Source organism: Schistocerca nitens, chromosome 5 (genome assembly GCF_023898315.1).
Source record: "Schistocerca nitens isolate TAMUIC-IGC-003100 chromosome 5, iqSchNite1.1, whole genome shotgun sequence".
Taxonomy (NCBI): Eukaryota; Metazoa; Arthropoda; class Insecta; order Orthoptera; family Acrididae; genus Schistocerca; species Schistocerca nitens.
The window spans coordinates 110,145,689-110,160,053 of NC_064618.1; positions in this window are offsets into that span (position 1 = coordinate 110,145,689).

Here is a 14,365-nt window from a genome sequence, read left to right on the forward strand (position 1 = left end):
TCACTTTGGCTAAGAACCCGTATATATGCATTCACGTTGTTCGATTCGCAAAGAATCGCCAGTGAAATTCTGTCAGTTTTACTAGCAAACGATTTGGAGTGACCTTACAATTTTATTGAAACGAAACTAAGGAAAAATCCGAACACTTTAGAGGCATATCCAAAAGTCGCACGACATTCAGAGGCCTACCTAGTACCACGCACGTTCACTGTCAAAGGAACCTTTATATGGACTGGTAAATTACACACACTAACTGACGGGAATAATATTGGATCAGGATTTAATCAATTTAAGTTAAAAAGAAAACACGTGGGCATCTGTTCAACACAAAGTGCTGCGTGGAAACCTGACTGGTGTCACGTCAATAAACCACAAAGAACGCAGGCTTAAATATGACAATTACGTTCGCGAACTGTCGGAGATGTTAGAGATCAGTATTGAAACAGTTCATACTAAAGAAGAAATGTAGTGAAGATTTATTTGCCACTATGAGCTACGTGGAACACTACCTTGTACCTCATGCAATCAATCACAGAGAAAAGCTGACTTAATTACAGAAATTACATTCTCGAACATTCAGAAATGCTGGAGAACGTTATTTAAAGAGATATATCAACGAATAAACGCTGCAAGAATCTGTTTGAAATAACAAGACATGAGAAACGTAGCCACACGTGGTCGAAATCACAGAGGGACATCGTCTAATTTAAGGTACTAAAATTAGGAAACATCGGAAATCACAGAAAGTATTATTTAGAAAATCTGAACTCAGAAGAGAGTGGAAAATGATCGGTTACACCTAACTGGCCTCGACATTCTAAGAGCTCTCTACACTACTGGTCAGTCATAGCGCAGGAGAAAAATGTGAACAGGGCCGTCTTCGTCCGGCCGTCCTAAGAAGGAAATCTGAGTCCTTCCTCATGGTGCTTCTCTCCCCCAAACGAGCGTCCCGCCAAAACTCATGAATTTTTCATGAACGTTAATAAATGGCTTCTAGACAATTTTCTGATAGTAAACATTAAAAAAATATTGTATGCTGTTCAGAACTTGTAAAATATTTCCTCAACGTGTACCCTTAAAATATGACGACAAGCAGACAGAAGGCGACAGTGTTAAATTCTTGTGATTACAGTTTGATCAAATTTTAACTGGGAGGAACATGCCACATATCAGCTGAAGCGGCTAAAAATGAGTATTTGTTATAGCAATGATGTCACACAGATGATATAAAAAGTTAACAAGCCAGCGTAATATGCTTACTTTCATCCCATAATGTCATGCGGGATTATTTTATGGAGTAACTCTTCAAGCCAAGCTAAAGTTTTCCCCAGCTCAAAAACATGCGATACGAATTATTTGTGTTGCGAACTCAAATACGTCTTGCTGACGGCTATTTAAGGAACTGGTGATACTGCTTACTGCTTCAAAATATATTTATTCCTTAACTAAATTTGTGATTAGAAATATATCTTTTTTCAAACCAACAATTTTCAGTTCATGGACTCAATACCACAAATAAGAATAACTTTCATGATGATTTAAAGTCACTAATTTTGGTTCAGAAGTATGTCCACTACTCAGCAATAAACATTTTCAATAACTTTTCCAGTTCCAGTAATTCATCTCTTTTCTTCAGCATTCGGCATTCGGATCCATAAAGTGCTTCCGGTTTAATTACTGTGGCGTAGTGCTTAATTTTTACCTGTAATGGTACAGGTCCTTTATTATATCAGTTGTGGATGAGTTTGTATGCTAATTCAATTTTCTTCGATTTTTTCTTGCTTGTGGTGTTATCTAACCCATTTTATTGTATCCAATCTCCAAAATACTTAAAATTGCAAATCTTTTGATATTTCCGTGTTGTTTTTTCATGTAATTTTCTCAGTTATGTTTATATAAAATGTATTACCTTTTCTTCATATGATACTAGTAATGCGGTTTTAGCTGCAGTTTTGTGAAGTTTTTGTATCATTATCTTTACATCTGTTTTGTCCTTAAAATTACTTCAATATCGTCAGCAAAGGGAGAAATTTCACCTCAAATTTTCCTCTTCCTTGTCCTTGATGGATTCTTTCGATGTTTTTCTCTTGTCGTTCTTTGTCCCACTCTCCCATGACCTTGTCTAAGAGCAGATTGAAGAGATTCGGTGAGAACCCATGGCCCTGTCGATCACCTGTGCTACTTCTGAAGGGTTCAGATATTCCTCCTAGAAATTTAATTTTCGAAGTTGTGTCTGTGAGTGTCTGTTCGACTAATTGTCTAAAGTTATGTCATACTTGCTTCTTCCAGTGTTAGGAATACTGTATGTCTGTCTACAGAATCATATGTTTTTGTTGAAATCATTGATTATAAGACTGTGTTCAGGATCCACATAGTTCTGATCCTGAGGATGGTTTTCAAGTTAAAAATTTTCTCTGAGCATGATCTAGATTTTCTGAACTGTGCTTGTACTCACCAGTTGTGCTTTCTGCTTGATCTTCTATCTTATTCAGTTGCGCTTTGGAGACAATTTTGTAGGTGACTGGAAGTAGAGATATGCATCGCTAATTGTTATTGTCACCCTTCTTTTGTAGCGGATGGATTATGACTTGTTTCCAGTCGTTTTTCTCCAAGTACTCTTTAATAAGCTCATAAATGGTTTCACCTGTACGCTTTCCTCCCAGTTTCCACATCTCAGCCAATATGCCGTCTTCACCTGGCGCTCTGTTGTTTTTCAGCTGGGCAATGCATTGTTCAATTTGATGCAGTGATGGCTGTTCTTTCGAGGCTGTCTGAAAATTAGTCTTTGTGTTGGTTCCTAGCAGTTTAGAGGATTTTTTAAGGATTTTGCTAGTAACTCACAGTGGTGTTTGTCGTTGGTAATCATTTTATCTGTTGAATATTTGATGTGGAGGCTCATTGGCTTGTAAACTGTTATTCCTTCTTTGAAAGCTTTGTAAAAGTCCCTAGTGTTGTTCTGTCTGAAATTTGTATATATTTCCTCTCATCGTTTTTTGTGATATTTCCGTTTATCTGTTCGAATAATTTTTATGTCTGTCATTTGATATCAATGTGTTTCAGTTTGTTTCCTTTTTGCAGGAGCGCCAATTTTTCCAGGCAGCTAGTCTGTGCTCTATTGCTTCGTCACATGTCTTATTCCACAAAGGTTGTGGTTATTCTTCGTGGCTGTTCTAGTTATGTGGTGTCACCGCCAGACACCACACTTGCTGGGTGGTAGCCTTTAAATCGGCCGCGGTCCGGTAGTATACGTCGGACCCGCGTGTCGCCAGTGATTGCAGACCGAGCGCCGCCACACGGCAGGTCTAGAGAGACTTCCTAGCACTCGTCCCAGTTGTACAGCCGACTTTGCTAGCAATGGTTCACTGACAAATTACGGTCTCATTTGCCGAGACGATAGTTAGCATAGCCTTCAGCTACGTCATTTGCTACGACCTAGCAAGGCGCCATTATCATTTGTTATTTATCTTGGGATGCATGTACAGTCAGACCGATGTTCACCAATTGTGGATTAAAGTTAAGTATTCCAGCAGCTACGTACTTTTCTTGATAGTATAATTACTTCACCTTGTTCCAGACCTCACGCCAGTCTGCGTGAGCTTAAACGCGTGCCTTTCGGCTTCCTCCAAACCCCGTGAATTGGCTCCTGCCAATTCACAATAAGTTATTTCACCGGTTTTGTCATTGCGTCACTGATTTCATCCAAATTTCTCATATTCTTTGTGTGAAGCTTTTTAACGAATTCGTTCTCGTTCTCTGACAGAAATTTTGTGACAATTCTATGCACTTTTTTAATTTTGGGGTTTGGTCTCTTAGGTTGATATTTGGCTTTGATATCTGTTAAAATGTGGTACGAATCTATGCCTAGTCCTCTTCTGACAAGTACGTTCATGATTTGTCTATGGTTTTGTTTGGTTATTACCGAATGATCCAGTTGATATCAGCATAAACGTGTATAAGGAGAAGACAAGGTCTTCTTCCTCCTTGGTATTTTCCTCAAAAATGTTCCATTAGCTTTAAGTCAAATTGTTTTCAGAATTTGATGAGCCTTTCTCCTTTCTTATTGGTGTGTTTGTGTGCAAGGAAATATCCTGGTATGGCCTTGCATTTCTCTTCTCTGCAGATCTGTGCACGGAAGCCTCCCGTGAGTAGTTTTACATGGTGCTTCGGTATTTTTGATGTCTCCTGTTCAAGTGTCTCCCAAAATTGTTCGACTTTTTTGTGGTTTTTTTCTGTTGTCATTGCTTGTAGGTATCCGTGTATTTATGATCGTATAGCCCTTGTCTGCTGATCTAAACGAGAGAAGTGATATTTTCTCCAATGGGAACGCAAAATTGTATGAACTCTGTTAGATTCCATTTGCCCATGAAAGGCGTTCCAAGCATAGTGGCTTTCTGTTTATTCTTTTTGGCTGGTTTTCCTTTATAGATCCTATAGCCCTCTGATTCAAATACTTGGTTTCGTGAAGTGCTAGAATGAGTATGTGGCGTCTGTTTAACACGTCCTTCAATCGTTTAAGTTTCCCAGTCTTTAGTAGGGTGTTGATGTTCAATGTGCCTAGCAACGTTTCTTCATAGGCCATATGCGGAAAGTTTTAGGAAGCTCCCACTTCTCCTTACATCATGTTCTAGGCTCTTCAGAATCCGACTGCCTAGTTGCATCACTATTTCCAGCGATGAAGGATTGTTTATCTCATGGAGTACTTTACCGTGCAGTGTTTACCTTCATGTCTTGGTTGAAAGTAAATTAGGAAGGGGATGTTACACCTGTGATCGCATCGCCAGATGGGTCTTAACAGGCCGCCCAATATGAGAACAGACGGCTTTCGCAGCCGACCACTTTGATGACAGACGCTGCTGATTTTTGTAGCCACCATCAACATAGAAAGAGACGCTGACAGCGTAGCCGCTAGATGCATGTCAGACGCGACGCGGATTTTTGTTCTGCTTGATGGATTGCCGCTTTCGTTAGATCCGCCAAACTGAGATCCTTTCCCTCCGCCTTTACTACAATTGAGGTGTCACTGTCAGCAGAAAATGGCTGTCCCAGCTTCTTTGACGTTGAGATTAATATTTTCATTCGCCTCAGAAGCCGTTGATCTTCTTCATCTGAACTACTATGTTGCTAATTGGCTTCCTTTCCCCTCTTACCAACCGATCACCTATCAGAAATAGACTGGATCATTGAGCACTCAGCCCCCACGTCAAGGCTTAGTCCTTGGGGGATGAGGCGGATTTATTAAGACTTTCATATTATCATAAAAACAGTAGAAATTTCTTGTACACAGTCAACAAATATAGTTACAACAGTCACTGCAGATTAATAAAGCGCGGAGAGGCTGTGTGGTCTGGGGCGCCTTGTCACGGTTCGTGGGGCTCCCTTCGTCGGAGGTTCGAGTTCTCCCTCGGGCATGGGTGTGCGTGTGTAAGTTACACTACTGGCCATTAAAATTGCTACACCAAGAAGAAATGCAGATCATAATCGGGTATTAATTGGACAAATATATTATACTAGAACTGACATGTGATTACATTTTCACGCAATTTGGGTGCATAGATCCTGAGAAATCAGTACCAAGAACAACCACCTCTGACCGTAAGAACGGCCTTCTAACGCTTGGGCATTGAGTCAAACAGAGTTTGGATGGCGTGTACAGGTACAACTGCCCATGCAGCTTCACCACGATACCATCGTTCATCAAGAGTAGTGGCTGGCGAAGTGTAACGAGCCAGTTGCTCGGCCACCATTGACCAGATTTTTTCAGTTGTTGAGAGATCTGGAGAATGTGCTGGCCAGGGCAGCAGTCGAACATTTTCTGTATCCAGAAGGGCCCGTACAGGACCTGTAACATGCGGTCGTGCATTATCCTTCTGAAATGTAGGGTTTCGCAGGGATCGAATGAAGGGTAGAGCCACGGGTCGTATACATCTGAAATGTAACGTCCACTTTTCAAGGTGGAGTTAATGCGAACAAGAGGTGACCGAGACGTGTAACCAATGGCACCCCGTACCATCACGCCGGTTGATACGCCAGTACGACGATGACGAATACACGCATCCAACGTGCGTTCACCGCGATGTCGCCAAAGACGGATGCCACCAACGTGATGCTGTAAACAGAACCTGGATTCATCCGAAAAAATGACGTTTTGCCATTCGTAAATCCAGGTTCGTCGTTGAGTACACCATCGCAGGTGCTCGTGTCTGTGATGCAGCGTCAAGGGTAACCGCAGCCATGGTCTCCGAGTTGATAGCCCATGCTGCTGTAAACGTCGTCGAACCGTTCGTGCAGTTAGTTGTTATCTTGCAAACGTCCCCATCTGTTGACTCAGGGAATGAGACGTGGCTGCACGATCCGTTACAGCCATGCGGATGAGATGCCTGTCATCTCGACTACTAGTGATACGAGGCCGTTAGGATACAGCACGGTGTTCGGTATTACCCTCCTGAACCCACCGAGCCGGCCGAAGTGGCCGTGCGGTTAAAGGCGCTGCAGTCTGGAACCGCAAGACCGCTACGGTCGCAGGTTCGAATCCTGCCTCGGGCATGGATGTTTGTGATGTCCTTAGGTTAGTTAGGTTTAACTAGTTCTAAGTTCTAGGGGACTAATGACCTCAGCAGTTGAGTCCCGTAGTGCTCAGAGCCAGCCTGAACCCACCGATTCCATATTCCGCTAACAGTCATTGGATCTCGACCAACGAGAGTAGCACTGTCGCGATACGGTAAACCGCAATCGCGATAGGCTACAATCCGACCTTTATCAAAGTCGTAAACGTGGTGGTACGCATTTCTCCTCCTTACACGAGGCATCACAACAACGTTTCACCAGGCAACGCTGGCCAACTGCTGTTTGTGTATGAGAAATCGGTTGGAAACTTTCCTCGTCAGCACGTTGTACGAGGTGCATTCAAGTTCTAAGGCCTCCGATTTTTTTTCTCCGGACTGGAAAGAGATAGAAACATGCACATTGTTTTAAAATGAGGCTGCGTTCATTGTCAATACGTCCCAGAGATGGCAGCACCGTATGGCAGATGGAATTTTACCGCCAGCAGCGAGAATGACAACTGTTTTAAATACTTAAAATGGCGACGTTTTCCTTACTTGAACAGCGTGCAATCATTCGTTTTCTGAATTTGCGTGGTGTGAAACCAATTGACAGTTGAAGGAGACATGTGGTGATGGAGTTATGGATGTGTCGAAAGTGCGTTCGTGGGTGCGACAGTTTAATGAACGCAGAACATCGTGTGACAACAAACCGAAACAACCTCGGGTTCGCACAAGCCGGTCTGACAACATGATCGAGAAAGTGGAGAGAATTGTTTTGGGGGATCGCCGAATGACTGTTGAACAGATCGCCTCCAGAGTTGGCATTTCTGTGGGTTCTGTGCACACAATCCTGCATGACGACCTGAAAATGCGAAAAGTGTCATCCACGTGGGTGCCACGAATGCTGGCGGACGACCACATGGCTGCCCGTGTGGCATATTGCCAAGCAATGTTGACGCTCAACGACAGCATGAATGGGACTTTCTTTTCGTCGGTTGTGGCAATGGATGAGACGTGGATGCCATTTTTCAATCCAGAAATAAAGCGCCAGTCAGCTCAGTGGGAGCACACAGATTCACCGCCACCAAAAAAATTTCGAATGACAGCCAGTGCTGAAAAAATGATGGTGTCCATGTTCTGGGACAGCGAGGGCATAATCCTTACACATTGCGTTCCAAAGAGCACTACGGTAACAGGTGCATCCAACTAAAATGTTTTGAAGAACAAATTCCTTCCTGCACTGCAACAAAAACGTCCGGGAAGGGCTGCGCGTGTGCTGTTTCACCGAGACAACGCACCCGCATATCGAGCTAACGTTACGCAACAGTTTCTTCGTGATAACAACTTTGAAGTGATTCTTCATGCTCCCTACTCACCTGACCTAGCTCCTAGTGACTTTTAGCTTTTTCCAACAATGAAAGACACTCTCCGTGGCCGCACATTCACCAGCCGTGCTGCTATTGCCTCAGCGATTTTCCAGTGGTCAAAACAGACTCCTAAATAAGCCTTCGCCGCTGCCATGGAATCATGGCGTCAGCGTTGTGAAAAATGTGTACGACTGCAGGGCGATTACGTCGAGAAGTAACGCCAGTTTCATCGATTTCGGGTGAGTAGTTAATTAGAAAAAAAATCGGAGGCCTTAGAACTTGAATGCACCTCGTAGATGTTGCCACCGGCGCCAACCTTGTGTGGATGCTCTGAAAAGCAAAGCCTTTGCATATGACAGCATCTTCTTCCTGTCGGTTAAATTTCGCGTTGTAACACGCCATCTTCGTGGTGCAGCAGTTTTAATGGCCAGTAGTGTAATTTAATAAGTGTGTAAGCCTAGGGACCGATAACCTCAGCAGTTTGGTCCCATAGAACCTTATCACAAATTTCCAATATCTTTTAAAATTAATAACAGCTGAACGCCTCGTGAGATCACTATAAATGAAGTATTGGATGATACCTCACGATTGTAGCTACCATCCCTGAAAGTTACTCACTGATACATTTTTAAGTTACTGAATTACTTTTTTTTACATAATTTTATTATGGATTTTATTTTTACATAATCTTATTATGTGAACGTGCTATTGCAACCTGTGGTCTAGGAGTAGCGTCTTTTATTAGTAATAAAAACGTCCTCGGCTCTGGTTTCGAAAGCCACCACTGCTTAAGTTTTGATTAATAATCAGCGTTGCCGTCCAAAGACTTCCGCGATAAGAAGTAACTATCTTTCTGCCGACGGCCTTGTCAAAGAGGGCCAAGGATCGGTGGACAGAGGCTCAGGGCACTCTCTTGTCCTAGGGGTGATAAACTGCCCCTGAAGGCGGAAGAATCAACAGTGGTCAACTTCATGAGGATCCAGATGGCAATGGATACCACTGCATTAAAGACACATAACGTGTCTCCAGAGGACATTTGGCCTGTAACTGAAAATACACTCCTGGAAATGGAAAAAAGAACACATTGACACCGGTGTGTCAGTCTCACCATACTTGCTCCGGACACTGCGAGAGGGCTGTACAAGCAATGATCACACGCACGGCACAGCGGACACACCAGGAACCGCGGTGTTGGCCGTCGAATGGCGCTAGCTGCGCAGCATTTGTGCACCGCCGCCGTCAGTGTCAGCCAGTTTGCCGTGGCATACGGAGCTCCATCGCAGTCTTTAACACTGGTAGCATGCCGCGACAGCGTGGACGTGAACCGTATGTGCAGTTGACGGACTTTGAGCGAGGGCGTATAGTGGGCATGCGGGAGGCCGGGTGGACGTACAGCCGAATTGCTCAACACGTGGGGCGTGAGGTCTCCACAGTACATCGATGTTGTCGCCAGTGGTCGGCGAAAGGTGCACGTGCCCGTCGACCTGGGACCGGACCGCAGCGACGCACGGATGCACGCCAAGACCGTAGGATCCTATGCAGTGCCGTAGGGGACCGCACCGCCACTTCCCAGCAAGTTAGGGACACTGTTGCTCCTGGGGTATCGGCGAGGACCATTCGCAACCGTCTCCATGAAGCTGGGCTACGGTCCCGCACACTGTTAGGCCGTCTTCCGATCACGCCCCAACATCGTGCAGCCCGCCTCCAGTGGTGTCGCGACAGGCGTGAATGGAGGGACGAATGGAGACGTGTCGTCTTCAGCGATGAGAGTCGCTTCTGCCTTGGTGCCAATGATGGTGGTATGCGTGTTTGGCGCCGTGCAGGTGAGCGCCACAATCAGGACTGCATACGACCGAGGCACACAGGGCCAACACCCGGCATCATGGTGTGGGGAGCGATCTCCTACACTGGCCGTACACCACTGGTGATCGTCGAGGGGACACTGAATAGTGCAGGGTACATCCAAACCGTCATCGAACCCATCGTTCTACCATTCCTAGACCGGCAAGGGAACTTGCTGTTCCAACAGGACAATGCACGTCCGCATGTATCCCGTGTCACCCAACGTGCTCTAGAAGGTGTACGTCAACTACCCTGGCCAGCAAGATCTCCGGATCTGTCCCCCATTGGGCATGTTTGGGACTGGATGAAGCGTCGTCTCACGCGGTCTGCACGTCCAGCACGAACGCTGGTCCAACTGAGGCGCCAGGTGGAAATGGCATGGCAAGCCGTTCCACAGGACTACATCCAGCATCTCTACGATCGTCTCCATGGGAGAATAGCAGCCTGCATTGCTGCGAAAGGTGGATATACACTGTACTAGTGCCGACATTGTGCATGCTGTGTTGCCTGTGTCTATGTGCCTGTGGTTCTGTCAGTGTGATCATGTGATGTATCTGACCCCAGGAATGTGTCAATAAAGTTTCCCCTTCCTGGGACAATGAATTCACGGTGTTCTTATTTCAATTTCCAGGAGTGTATTCCGGAAGAGTTACCCATTCGGATCACCGGGAGGGGACTGCCAAGATGGAGGTGACCATGAGCCAAAGATTGAATCATCAACGAAAGGATAACTCTCTACTAGACAAAGCTTGGAATGTCAGAATCTTGAACGTGGTAGGGAAACTCGAAAATCTGAAAAGAGAAATGTAAAGGCTCAATCTAGATATAGCAGAAGGCAGTGTATTGAAATAGAAGGAAGACAAGGATATCTTCTCAGGTGAGTATAGGGCAATATCAACATCATGTCATAACGGGAGTAGGATTCGTTATGAACAGTAAGGTAGGGCAGAGAGTGTGTTACCGTGAGCAGTTCAGTGATAGGGGTGTTCTTATGAGAATCGCCAACGATAGTTCAGGTTTACATACCGACGTCGCAATCTGAAGACGAAGAGATAAACAAAGTATATGAGGATATTGAAAGGATAATATACATAAAGAGAGATGAAAGAATAATAGTTATGGAGGACTGCAGTGCAGTTGTAGGGGAAGGGGTAGAAGAAAAGATTGCGGTAGAATGGGCTTCGGACAAGGAAAGGGAGAGGAGAAAGACTAATTGAGGCATGTAATTAATTTCAGCTAGTAATAGTGAATACTATGTCCAAGATTCACAATAGTAGGAGGTATACTTGGAGAAGGTCGAATGATACGGGAAGATTTCAGTTAGATCACATCATGGTCAGACAGAGATTACGAAACCAGACAGTCCACTGTAAGGCGTACCCAGGAGGAGATATAGACTCAGATCACAATACAGCAATGATGAAGAGTAGGCTGAAGTTTAAGACAGGAAGAATTAATACGCAAAGTAGTGGCGTACGGAAGTACTACAGTACGACGAGATACACTTGAAGTTCTCTAAGGCTATAGATACAGCAATAAGGAATTGCCCAGTAGGCAGTACAGTTGAAGAAGAATGGACATCGCTGAAAAGGGCCATCACAGAAGTTGAAAAGAAAAACGTAGGTACAAAGAAGGTAACTGCGAAGAAACCATGGGTAACAGAAGAAAGACCTTGGTTGTTCAAAGAAAGAAGAATTACAAAAATGTTTCAGGAAATTAAGGAGTACAGAAATACAAGTCCCTGAGGAACGAAATAAATAGGAAGTGCAGGGAAGCTAAGACGAAATGGCTTCATGAAAAATGTGAAGAAATTGAAAAGGAAATTACTGTTGGATGGAGAGACTCAGCATACAGGAAACTCAAAACAACTTTCGGAGACATTAAAAGCGAGTGTGGCAACATTAGGAGCGCAAAGGGAATTACACGGTTAAATGCAGAGGACAGGGCGGATAGATGGAAATAATACAGTGAAAGCCTCTATGAGGAGGAAGATTTGTCTGATGTGATAGAAGAAGAAACAGGAGTCCATTTAGAAGAGATAGGGGACCCAGTATTGGAATCAGAATTTAAAAGAGCTTTGGAAGATATAATATCAAATAAGGCAGAAGCAATATGTACCGTTCCATCAGAATTTCTAAAATCATTAGGGGCAATGGCAACAAAACGATTATTCACGTTGCTGTATAGAATGTATGATTCTGGCATATATACCATCTGACTTCCGGAAAAGTATCATCCTCGCAATACCGAAGACTGAATTCTGACGTTTCGGCTGCTGATGGAGCGAAGACTAAAGAAAAATCAAGATACGTTCATAGGATTTGTCAATCAGGAAAAAGCGTCTGACAATGTCATATGGTGCAAGATGTTTGAGATTCGGAGAAAAATAGGGGTATGCTATAGGGAGAGACGGGTAATACACAATATCTACAAGTACTAAGAATGAATAATAACAGTGGGTGACCAAAAATTAAGCGCTCGGATTAAAAACGGTACAAGACAGGGATGTAGCCTTTCGCCCCTATTTTTCTTACATCATATAAGCAATGATGGAAATAAAAGAAAAGTTGAGGAGTGGGATTAAAATACAAAGTGAAAGGTTATGAATAATACAATTCGCTTATGACATTTTTATCCTGAGTAAAAATGAAGAAGAATTACAAAATATGCTGAATGGAATGAACAGCCTAATGTACAGTTTACGGATTGAGAGGAGAGAAAGCAAAGTAATGAGAAGTAGGAGAAATGAGAATAGCGAGAAACTGAGCATCAGGATTGATGGCCATGAAGTAGATGAATTTAAGGAAATCAGCTACCTGGCTAGCAAAATTACAAATGACGGATGGAGCAAGAAGAACATGAAAAGGAAACTAGCAGTAGCAGAAGGGGCATTTATGGCCAAGAGAAGTGTACCGGTATCGACATAGGTATTTTGGAGGAAGGAATTTCTGAGAATGTACGTATGGAGCTATGATGGTGAAACACACTGACCGTGGAAAAACGGGAACAGAAGAGAATTGCAGCATTTGAAATGTGATGCAACAGACAAATGATAAAAATTAGTTCGACTGATAAGGTAAGAGATGAGTAGGTTATGCTCAAAATCGGAGCGGGGAAGAAATGTGGAAAAAGAAAATAAGGAGAAGGATGATAGGACGCCTGTTAAGACATGGTGGAATGACGTCCATGGTATTAGAGGGATCTATAGAGGGCAGTAACTGAAGACGACGACAGAGTTGGAATACATCGAGCAGGTAATTGAGTATGTAGGTTGCAAGTGATACTCTGAAATGAAGAGGAATTCGTGGCGGTCTGTATCAGACCAGTCAGAATAATGATGACCCCCCCCCACAAAAAAAAACAAAAATATACAGAGCAATTGAAAGCGGGATGACAATCCTTGTTGCTAGCCATAATTGAAAATATCACGATTACCTTAATCATTAATTAGTTCTCAATCATATCTAAAAGTTAAGTTGGGCAGTATCAAAATCTTTGTAGCTAAAATCGGCTGAAGATCCGTAAGATTTAATATCGTAAGCCTATTGAGCCCGAAAAGGCAAACTTAAATTTCATATTTTTTAACATGTGTTCTTCATTATTTTTCACAGGCACGTATGCTCTAGATCATGTTTAATTAACCATGTCTATGATTTCTTATGTACAATATCGTGTTTGGTCTCTGCAGTTACAGGACGAAATATTCTTTAATTTAAGCCACATATTTAATCTGCAACTTTGTTATTATTCAGATAATGGTTCACTTTAGAGATTTTTAGAAAAACATGCGATTTGGCGAGGGAGCGAGTGTTTGTCATAGGCGCAAGTGGTCAGGCTCTTGCACATTCGGATTCGTGGAGTGGCTCTTGGGAGCAAGAAGGTTGAAACACTAGATATTTCCCTCCTTTTTTGTCTTTACACTTCGTTTGATACCTAACGTTCACTAATTATGTATACAGCCTATGTAAATCTAGTTTGGATTGCATTCTATTATTATTTTGTTAATATACATGCGTTTTGCAATGGCATATTTCAACCAACACACTGACAACAATTTGCCTTCATTCAAATTTTGATATTATATAATTGCTTATGTAAACCGTTTTTCTCTCTACGTTCCGCCTTGTAGTTGAATACCCTTCTCTTTATACTTTTTATTATTGTTATTTATTATTAAAATTGAATGTTTGATTCTGAGTATCTTGTTATTCGCTGTCTGTGAGTATATGTAATAAATGAAGATTTTCAATGGGCACCTCTGTTCCCCTCTTCTTACTATTCTTAATTTTAATTGTCAGTACTAGATTTTAGCAGACGAGCTTAATAGGATACCATGTTTTGTAAAATATAATGTACAAGTATATCCATTATTTATGTAATGTACACATGGCTGCTGTACTAACTAGGTTTCACCTGTTTCATCCCCATCCGTGTCCTTTGTATTAGATTTCATTTTATTTTTATTGTAACTCTTTCGTTATTAACATGTAGTAACAATGTATTTTGTGGTTTCTTCTGTATAATGTCCCTTATAATGTGCTCCGTTTTATGTGTTTTTGCATCTGTATTTGGAATTTCTAACGAGTTCAGCGTTACCTCGTGCTATTATTCACG